The sequence below is a fragment of the Triticum aestivum genome, chromosome 3D, assembly GCF_018294505.1.
Source record: "Triticum aestivum cultivar Chinese Spring chromosome 3D, IWGSC CS RefSeq v2.1, whole genome shotgun sequence".
NCBI classification, from domain to species: domain Eukaryota; kingdom Viridiplantae; phylum Streptophyta; class Magnoliopsida; order Poales; family Poaceae; genus Triticum; species Triticum aestivum.
The window spans coordinates 461,068,267-461,078,085 of NC_057802.1; the positions used below are offsets into that span (position 1 = coordinate 461,068,267).

The 9,819-nt window shown below is 43.8% G+C and overlaps 1 pseudogene; it reads right to left on the reverse strand.

Moving 5' to 3' along the window:
• Positions 1–605: 605 nt before the first annotated feature.
• LOC123079672 (probable signal peptidase complex subunit 1) lies at positions 606–1,902 on the reverse strand (annotated as a pseudogene).
• Positions 1,903–9,819: the final 7,917 nt, after the last annotated feature.

Genomic DNA, 9,819 nt, shown 5'->3' on the forward strand with positions numbered 1-9,819 from the left:
AGAGTTGCCCAAAAAAAACTACATGGTACAGAGCAAAACAAAAGCACAACATCTGGTTTGATGATAACTATGAGAAAGGCTCAGATTATTTAATCATTCACTTCCTGTTTTTCTTTAACCAAGAAGTAATAAAACATGTACATCGAAATACAAAAATCATCAAGTTTCTGTGGTGGCTCAAGTGTGGCTGATGTTAAGATTTTGATATGACAAACAATGGTGGGACAGAAGTATGGGCAATAAGACAGCCCAAATGTTGAGACATGGTAGTTGAAGGTTCTCTCTTAGTTAAAAAAGTATTACAACATGACTAAGATATGGCCGTATAACTAGGGGAGCATAACCGGAAGTTTATTTTACCCCAACAAAAGCATTTCTGAATACATGTTTGGTACCCTGCAGTCTCAAAGGTCAGAGATAAAGTCTGGAAAAAAACTCAATTTGACTCTTGAAGGTGTTCAAGTTGTCTCCTTCAGACAACCATGTTAGATGCCACCTCAATCAAATACTCCTTCCGTCCCAAATTACTTGTCTTAGAGTTACACTTGTCTAGATACATCCGTGTCTGGACAAATCTAAGACAAGTAATTCGGACCGAGGTTGTGTTAGACAAAGAAACTAACTAGGGATGACGAATATTTTCCAGTTGCAACGTTGACCATTAACAACAGGTTAATGATGAACTCAGAACGCACAAGCTCCATCATGCATGGGATTCTTGAACATCATGATGACTGAAACAAACAAACACCAGAGATACCAAGAAAATGCTACAACGCAGTCTATTATCACGCATCTAACGACCAGCAAAACAGTAGCTAAGCATAGATTGCACTTGACAGCAAAACTGCGAGCAAAAAATGATACTGTAGAAAATTTGTAGGCACAGCTGAACCTGAAACCACCAGGGCAAATCAAGGCAGTTAGCAAGGTATCTTAATTTTGCAATGGCCAACAGTCACAACTCATATCCAGGCAACTGTTAAGAACTCACTAGTCCTTTCCATTCCCCAGAATGGAAACAAAGCATTTACTATCAAAATCACATGAATGGACTGAACACATGTTATAATTTCCTTTCTTTTGATAGGCACTGACCATATTGACCACATATAGGTGATACGGCTTTCCAAGAGGATGAAAGCAGATATCCAGACAAAAGAAGGAAGCTATTTTTTTTTCATAACACATTCAGGTAACACAACATCCATGTCATACTCAGAAGTTCAGCAACTAATATCATAAAACATGTCTGCGACACTGGACCAATAAGTAACATGACTACTTGTTCTTCCCGGTCTTCTTCTTACCCCCGGTCGTTGCTGGTGCGCTGCTGATCTGAGGGCGGGGGTGGCGATCAGCCTCGGCGGCGTCGAGCCACTTGAGCGGGTGCCGATTGAAGAAGGGCCAGTTGGGGACGGTGACGAGGGTCGTGAGGACAACCCCGCCGGCGTAGACGAGCAGCATCAGCTGGAAGTCGGCCATCGCGTACCCGACCAGGAACGCCGCCACCGCCGACGCCACCAGCAGCACCTGCATCAGCATCTCCGCGCTCTTCTGCCCCTGCCAATCCATCTACGCACCAGGAAAGGAGAGGACGAGGTCAGGCGGTTTGATTGGTCCAAGAAAAGGGGCGGATCGTGGATGGATCTGGGGCGCTGGGATCGTGGTTTCCATGGATCCATGTCAAGAGAAGACGAATTCTTAGAGGAATATGGGGTGGAGAAGAGGAGGACGAGGAGGACGGGTGCTGGGGTATTACCTTGCTTGCCGCCTTGCCGGCCGTGCGCGGCGCTGGAGTCGCCGGAGGGGGAGAGGACCGTGAGAGAGATGGCGAGAATAGGGAGATCTGTCGTGGGTTCGCGGCGCCGGCCTGCCTATCGGAAATAGGTGCGTCTAGGTGCAGAGGGGACGAATTTGGCTAGTAGGAAAATCCGAGAGCTCCTATTGGACGCTCTTTGCGTCAAATTGGTGGCCAGACGCACAGGGGCAGCTCGACTGGGCCGGCCCATGAAGCTTCACCGCGGGACGAAAAAATGGCAAAAAGAAAAGTCAGGCGCGACGAGGATTCAAACTTGTGACCAAGTGCTTGCGACCACGCACACATCGCCAACACAGTAGACTAGCACAGTTTGTTAAAGAGCAGCGCATGTATTAAAGAACAAAACCTGACTTGTGCACTGTAGGGAACAGGAACCAATTACTGCAGTGAACCCAAAATTACTTGTTGTATTGATTTGTTTTAAAGTATAGTTTCTTTGAATGTGTCTCTTTAAAAAAGTGCGCACATTTTTTGAATTCATGAAAAAATAGAGACAAGAACATTTTTCGAATATGTGAACAAAAAAAATTGAAAAGTCAGAAATTGTTTTTGTGATAACGTGAACAATTTTTTGAATTGGTGAACAAATTATGAAATCCCAAACAAATTTGAAACCATGTGAACAAATTATGAAATTCCAAAGAAATTTGTAACCGCGAACATTTTTTGAATTTGTGAACAAATTATGAAATTCCACACAAATTTGAAACCGCGAACTTTTTTGAATTTGTGAACAAAAATTTAAAGAATGGAACATTTCGTGATATTCCGAACAAAAATTAAAACAGTGAACATTTTTTGAATTGGTGAACAAAAAAAATTAAAAATGGAAACTTTCATGAAAGCATGAACAAAAGTTTATAACCACAAACATTTTTTAAAATTATTGAACATTTTCAAATTTTCTATCCAAATTTTGAAAACGTGAACATTTTTTGAAAATGCGAATACTTTTTGAAAAACATGAACAATTTTCGAAAATTGGGAACAAATGTGAAATTCGAAAACTATTTTGAAATTTGAACAAATTTGTAAATGCGAACATTTTTTGAAAATCACGAGCAAATTTTGAAAAATGGGAACAAATGTGAAATTTCAAAACTTGTTGAAATTTTGAACAAATTTGAAAACGCGAACATTTTCTGAAAATCACGAACAAATTTTGAAACACCGAACACATTTTGAAACACAAAAAAATTTTGTACATTTTTTGAAAAGAACGGAATGTTATTTGAAACCTGAACAAAAAAATCAAACATTTTTTATAAAAAGCCGAATAAAGTATTGAATATATTGAGCTTTTTTAAAATTGCGATATTTCTAAAACAAAAATAAAATAAAGAAAGAAACAGGAAAACGAAAAACGAAAGAACGTGAAAGAAAGGAACATATAATACCAGACCTCTTTGTACTTATAGGACACTAGTGTTGTTAAGGTCGAGAGGCTAGACTCGCATCCCCAGAAGTGGGAGGTTTGAGGTTCGAGTCCTCCCTATCTTCATTTTTTTTAGCAATTTTCTCTGTAGGATGCATCCGACATGGGCCGGCCCACGAACGGTCGATGGGTGTGCGGCAGGTCGACATTTTGTCGCAAAATGCGGCGAATAGGGAATTCCGGAAAATCCTACTTGCCGCTCAATGCGGCAAATAGATGTCCAAGCGCACAGGCGTGGTGCAGTTGGGTCAGGCCCATTAGCGGTTTCGCTGGCGTTTTTCTTTTCTCCCTTGTTTCGTTCTTTGGTTTTATTCTTTTTTTAATCTTCGGGTTTTTAGATGTCATTTCCTTTACTTTTCCCAAATGATAACGCCCACACATGTGGCATGTTTGCACATCACTCACACGCCTTGATCCGCTTTAATTCTGTTTTGCACGAATCCTAAAGGAATCTGTTAGAATCTGAGTGTCAGGTGGGCATCATCGTGTGTGTGGGCGTTGGAGAGTTCGCCCACATGCCCCGCAAGACGCGTGGATTGCCAGCTGCGCTGTGTGGGCGAACTAGTTTCTGCTCACACAACCACCACCTAGACCACGCGCGTGTGGGTGAACTGCTTTTCGCCCACACGACACTCATACGTTGTTGGATGGCAACTGCAGTTGCGCGTACGTGGCAACTAGGTAAACACACATAGCAACTATGATTCGTTGCTAGACGGCAACTGCAGTTGCGCGTACGTGGCAACCAGGATAAACACACATGGCAACTATGATTAACCATACATGGCAACTATGGTTGGACCACACGTGGCAACTGTTGGGTAATGTAGTAATAATTCAAAAAATTCCTATGTGTCACCAAGATCAATCTAGGAGATGCTAGCAACGAGAGAGAGGGAGTGCATCTTCATACCCTTGAAGATCGCTAAGCAGAAGCGTTGCAAGGAACGCGGTTGATGGAGTCGTACTCGCGGCGATTCAAATCGCGGAAGATCTGATCTAGCGCACGGACGGCGCCTCCGCGTTCAACACACGTATAGCGTGGGGACGTCTCCTCCTTCTTGATCCAGCAAGGGGAGAGGAGAAGTTGAAAGAGAACTCCGGCAGCACGACGGCGTGGTGGTGGAGCTCGTGGTTCTCCGGCAGAGCTTCGCTAAGCTCAATGGAGGAGGAGGAGGAGGTGTAGGAGGGGGGAAAGGTTGCGCCAGGGGCTGAGGTGTGGCTGCCCTCCCACCCCTCCTCTATTTATAGGGTGAAGGGGAGAGGGGGCTAGCCCCCCTAGATGCATCTTGAGGGGGGCGGCGGCCAAGGGGGGGTGCTTACCCCCCAAGTTGGTGGGGGCGCCCCCCACCCCTAGGGTTTTAACCCTAGGCGCCTTGGGTCCCTTGGGGGCGCACCAACCCACTAGGGGGCTGGTTCCCACCCATATTCAGCGCACTTGGTCTCCCGGGGTAGGTGGCCCCATCCGGTGGACCCCCGGAAACCTGTCGGTGGTCCCGGTACAATACCAATATGAAGGAAATATGTCCTAGAGGCAATAATAAAGTTGTTATTTATATTTTCTTATATCATGATAAATGTTTATTATTCATACTAGAATTGTATTAACCGGAAACTTAGTACATGTGTGAATACATTGACAAACAAAGTGTCCCTAGTATGCCTCTACTTGACTAGCTCGTTAATCAAAGATGGTTAAGTTTCCTGACCATAGACATGTGTTGTCATTTGATCAACGGGATCACATCATTAGAGAATGATGTGATCGACAAGACCCATCCATTAGCTTAGCATAATGATCGTTTAGTTTTATTGCTATTGCTTTCTTCATGACTTATACATATTCCTCTGACTATGAGATTATGCAACTCCCGAATACTGGAGGAACAATTTGTGTGCTATCAAACGTCAGAACGTAACTAGGTGACTATAATGATGTTCTACAGGTGTCTACGAAGGTGTTTGTTGGGTTGGCATAGATCAATATTAGGATTTGTCACTCCGTGTATTGGAGAGGTATCTTTGGGCCCTCTCGGTAATGCACATCACTATAAGTCTTGCAAGAATGTTACTAATGGGTTAGTTGCGGGATGATGCATTACGGAACGAGTAAAGAGACTTTCCGGTAACGATATTGAACTAGGTATGATGATACCGACGATCGAATCTCGGGCAAGTAACATACCGATGACAAAGGGAATAACTTATGTTGTTATGCGGTTTGACCGATAAAGATCTTCGTAGAATATGTAGGAGCCTATATGAGCATCCAGGTTCCGCTATTGGTTATTGGCCGGAGATGTGTCTTGGTCATGTCTACATAGTTCTCGAACCCGTAGGGTCCGCTCGCTTAACGTTCGATGACGATTTGTATTATGAGTTATGTGTTTTGGTGACCAAAGTTTGTTTGGAGTCCCGGATGAGATCACAGACATGACGAGGAGTCTCGAAATGGTCGAGAGGTAAAGATTCATATATTGGAAGGTCATATAGGGACACCGAGATGGTTCTGAAGAAGATTAGGGATTTTTCGGAGTACCAGGAGGTTACGGGAACCCCCCCCCGGGAAAGTTAATGGGCCTATTGGGCCATAGTGGAGGAGAAGAGGCAGGCCACGCGAGGATGCGCGCCCCCCCCCCTTGCCCAATCCGAATTGGACAAGGGGAGGGGGCGCGACCCCCTCTTTTCTTCTCCCTCTCCCTCCTTTCCCCTTTCCCCCTCTCAGTTGGAAGGAAAGGGGGCTGAATCCTATTAGGAACGGAGTCCTAGTAGGACTCCCCCTCTTGGCGCGCTCCCCCTTGGGCCGGCCTCCTCCTCCTTTATATACGTGGGCAGGGGGCACCCCAAAGGCACAACAGTTATCTCTTAGCCGTGTGCGGTGCCCCCCTCCACAGTTTAATCCTCCAGTCATAGCGTCGTAGTGCTTAGGCGAAGCCCTGCGCCGATCGCATCACCAACACCGTCGCCACACCGTCGTGCTGACAGAACTCTCCCTCGACACTCTAATGGATCAAGAGCTCGAGGGACGTCATCGAGCTGAATGTGTACTGAACACGGAGGTGCCGTACTTTCGGTACTTGGATCGGTTGGATCGTGAAGACGTTTGACTACATCAACCGCGTTGACATAACGCTTCCGCTTTCGGTCTACGAGGGTACCTGGACACACTCTCCTGTCTCGTTGCTATGCATCTCCTAGATAGATCTTGCATGATCTTAGGAAATTTTTTGAATTACTACATTCCTCAACAGTGGCATCCGAGCCAGTCTATGCGTAGATGATATGCACGAGTAGAACACAAACTGTTGTGGGCGATAATAGTCATACTGCTTACCACCAACGTGTTACTTTGATTCAGCGGTATTGTTGGATGAAGCGGCCCAGACCAACATTACATGACCGCGTTCATGATACTAGTTCTACCGACGTGCTTTGCACACAGGTGGCTGGCGGGTGTCTGTTTCTCCAACTTTAGTTGAATCGAGTTTGACTATGGCCGGTCCTTATTAAAGGTTAAAATAGCACACTTGATGAAAAATCGTTGTGGTTTTGATGCGTAGGTAAGAACGGCTCTTGCTAGAAGCCCATAGCAGCCATGTAAAACTTGCAACAACAAAGTAGAGGTCGTCTAACTTGTTTTTGCAGGGCATGTTGTGATATGATATGGTCAAGACGTGATGCGATATAAATTGTTGTATGAGATGATCATGTTTTGTAAAAGTTATCGGCAACTGGCAGGAGCCTTATGGTTGTCGCTTTATTGTATGAAATGCAATCGCCATGTAATTGCTTTACTTTATCACTAAGCGGTAGTGATAGTCGTAGAAGCAATAGTTGGCGAGACGACAATGATGCTACGATGGAGATCAAGGTGTCAAGCCGGTGACGATGGAGATCATGACGGTGCTTTGGAGATGGAGATCAAAGGCACAAGATGATGATGGCCATATCATGTCACATATTTTTATTGCATGTGATGTTTATCTTTTATGCATCTTATTTTGCTTAGTACGACGGTAGCATTATAAGATGATCCCTCACTAAATTTCAAGGTATAAGTGTTCTCCCTGAGTATGCACCGTTGCTACAGTTCGTCGTGCCGAGACACCACTTGATGATCGGGTGTGATAAGCTCTACGTTCACATACAATGGGTGCAAGCCAGTTTTGCACATGCAGAATACTCGGGTTAAACTTGACGAGCCTAGCATATGCAGATATGGCCTCAGAACACTGAATCCGAAAGGTCGAACGTGAATCATATAGTAGATATGATCAACATAGAGATGTTCACCATTGAAAACTACTCCATCTCACGTGATGATCGGACATGGTTTAGTTGATATGGATCACGTGATCATTTAGATGACTAGAGGGATGTCTATCTAAGTGGGAGTTCTTAAGTAATATGATTAATTGAACTTTAATTTATCATGAACTTAGTACCTGTTAGTTTTTGCATGTCTATGTTGTTGTAGATCAATGGCCCTTGCTACCGTTCCCTTGAATTTTAATGTGTTCCTTGAGAAAGCTAAGCTGCAAGATGATGGTAGCAACTACACGGACTGGGTCCGTAACTCAAGGATTATCCTCATTGCTGCACAGAAGAATTACGTCCTGGAAGCACCGCTAGTTGCAAGGCCCGCTGCAGGAGAAACTGCGGACGTTATGAACGTCTGGCAAAGCAAAGCTGATGACTACTCGATCATTCAGTGTGCCATGCTTTATGGCTTAGAATCGGGACTTCAAAGACGTTTTGAACGTCATGGAGCATATGAGATGTTCCAGGAGTTGAAGTTAATATTTCAAGCAAATGCCTGAGTTGAGAGATATGAAGTCTCCAACGAGTTCTATAGCTGCAAAATGGAGGAGAATAGTTCTGTCAGTGAACATGTACTCAAAATGTCTGGGTATCATAACCACTTGACTCAGCTGGGAGTTAATCTTCCTGATGATAGTGTCATTGACAAAGTTCTTCAATCACTGCCACCAAGCTATAAAGGCTTCGTGATGAACTATAATATGCAAGGGATGGAAAAGGCAATTCCCGAGCTCTTCGCAATGCTAAAGGTTGCGGAGGTAGAAATCAAGAAGGAGCATCAAGTGTTGATGGTTAACAAGACCACTAGTTTCAAGAAAAAGGGCAAAGGGAAGAAAGGGAACTTCAAGAAGAACGGCAAGCAAGTTGCTGCTCAAGGGAAGAAGCCCAAGTCTAGACCTAAGCCTGAAACTAAGTGCTTCTACCGCAAAGGGACTGGTCACTGGAAGCGGAACTGCCCCAAGTATTTGGCGGATAAGAAGGATGGCAAAGTGAAAGGTATATTTGATATACATGTTATTTATGTGTACCTTACTAATGCTCGTAGTAGCGCCTGGGTATTTGATACTGGTTCTGTTGCTCATATTTGCAACTCGAAACAGGGGCTATGGATTAAACAAAGATTGGCTAAGGACGAGGTGACGATGCGCGTGGGAAATGGTTCCAAAGTCGATGTGATCGCCGTCGGCATGCTACCTATACATCTACCATCGGGATTAGTTTTAGACCTAAATAATTGTTATTTGGTGCCAGCGTTGAGCATGAACATTATATCTGGATCTTGTTTGATGCGAGACGGTTATTCATTTTAATCAGAGAATAATGGTTGTTCTATTTATATGAGTAATATCTTTTATGGTCATGCACCCTTGATGAATGGTCTATTTTTGTTGAATCTCGATAGTAGTGATACACATATTCATAATATTGAAGCCAAAAGATACAAAGTTAATAATGATAGTGCAACTTATTTGTGGCACTGCCGTTTAGGTCACATTGGTGTAAAGCGCATGAAGAAACTCCATGCTGATGGGCTTTTGGAATCACTTGATTATGAATCACTTGATGCTTGCGAACCATGACTCATGGGCAAGATGACTAAGACTCCATTCTCCGGAACAATGGAGCGAGCAACTGACTTGTTGGAAATAATACATACTGATGGATGCGGTCCGGTGAGTGTTGAGGCTCGCAGCGGGTATCATTATTTTCTGACCTTCACAGATGATTTGAGCAGATATGGGTATATCTACTTAATGAAACACAAGTCTGAAACATTTGAAAAGTTCAAAGAATTTCAGAGTGAAGTGGAAAATCATCGTAACAAGAAAATAAAATTTCTACGATCTAATCGTGGAGGTGAATATTTGAGTTATGAGTTTGGTCTTCATTTAAAACAATGTGGAATAGTTTCGCAACTCACGCCACCTGGAACACCACAACGTAATGGTGTGTCCAAACGTCGTAACCATACTTTATTAGATATGGTGCGATCTATGATGTCTCCTACTGATTTAGCACTATCGTTTTGGGGTTATGCTTTAGAGACGGCTGCATTCACGTTAAATAGGGCACCATCCAAATCCGCTAAGACAACACCATATGAACTGTGGTTTGGCAAGAAACCTAAGCTGTCATTTCTTAAAGTTTGGGGTTGTGATGCTTATGTGAAAAAGCTTCAACCTCATAAGCTCGAACCAAATCAGATAAATGCGTCTTCATAGGATACCCAAAGGAGACTGTT